This window comes from Kogia breviceps, chromosome 3, assembly GCF_026419965.1.
Source record: "Kogia breviceps isolate mKogBre1 chromosome 3, mKogBre1 haplotype 1, whole genome shotgun sequence".
NCBI classification, from domain to species: Eukaryota; Metazoa; Chordata; class Mammalia; order Artiodactyla; family Physeteridae; genus Kogia; species Kogia breviceps.
Genome location: NC_081312.1, coordinates 159,939,959 through 159,940,946, shown reverse-complemented (window position 1 = coordinate 159,940,946; position 988 = coordinate 159,939,959).

The window sequence follows — 988 nt, the reverse complement described above, 5'->3', positions numbered from 1 at the left end:
CCCAGGAGTGGAATTGCTGGATCACATGGTAGCTCTATTTTTAGTTTTTTGAGGAACCTCCATACTGTTTCCCACTGTAGCTGCACCCGTTTACATTCCCACTAACAGTGCACATGGGTTCCCTTTTCTCTTCATCCTTGCCAACATGTGTTATTCCTTGTCTTTTTGGAGGATGGCCACTCTGACCGGTGTGAGGTGGTACCTCATTGTGGTTTTGATTTGCATTTCTCTAATAATTAGGAAGGATGAGCATCTTTTCATGTGTCTGTTGGTCACCTGTATGTCTTCTTTGGGAAAATGTCTATTCAGGTCTTCTGCCCATTTTTTAATTGGGTTGTTTGCTTTTTTGATATTGAGTTGTATGAGCTGTTTATATATTTTGAAGATTAATCCATTGTCAGTCACATCGTTTCCTAATATTTTCTCCCATTCAGTAGCCACACTCATTTGTTTTGGTGTTTTTAATTTTTTAATACACATATCACTTTTATGACTCAATTAGCAAATGATTTTATTTTTCCATTGCATTTAAAGATTTAAAGAATCTAAAAAGCAGTATATTTAATTATCAATACAGCAATTTTCAGAGACATAAATGATCAATTCAGTCATAAAACTGTGAATCCCTTGTAAAAGTGCAATTATGGCAGCACCTAGTAATATTTTACTATAACTTTTTCAAAAAAACATCATTTTAGGGAAATAGAAATATATTCACAAGTCATAGAATTCAAAACAACTCACATTTCAAAATTATTAAAATTCAGTACTAAAATTATTGAAATACCATTGTACATATAGACTGTAGATGTAAGATTAAATTTTTCAAATTGCATCTCTCAAATTTTCCCTTTTTAAAAGAAATACCATATTAGCATATTTCCCTTCATTTATCACAAACTGTTTCCTGGATATGGAAGAAATTGAAAACATTTTAGTAATAGTCCAAAGTGATTTTCCATTCCAGTCCTTTCCAGGAGAGCCCCGG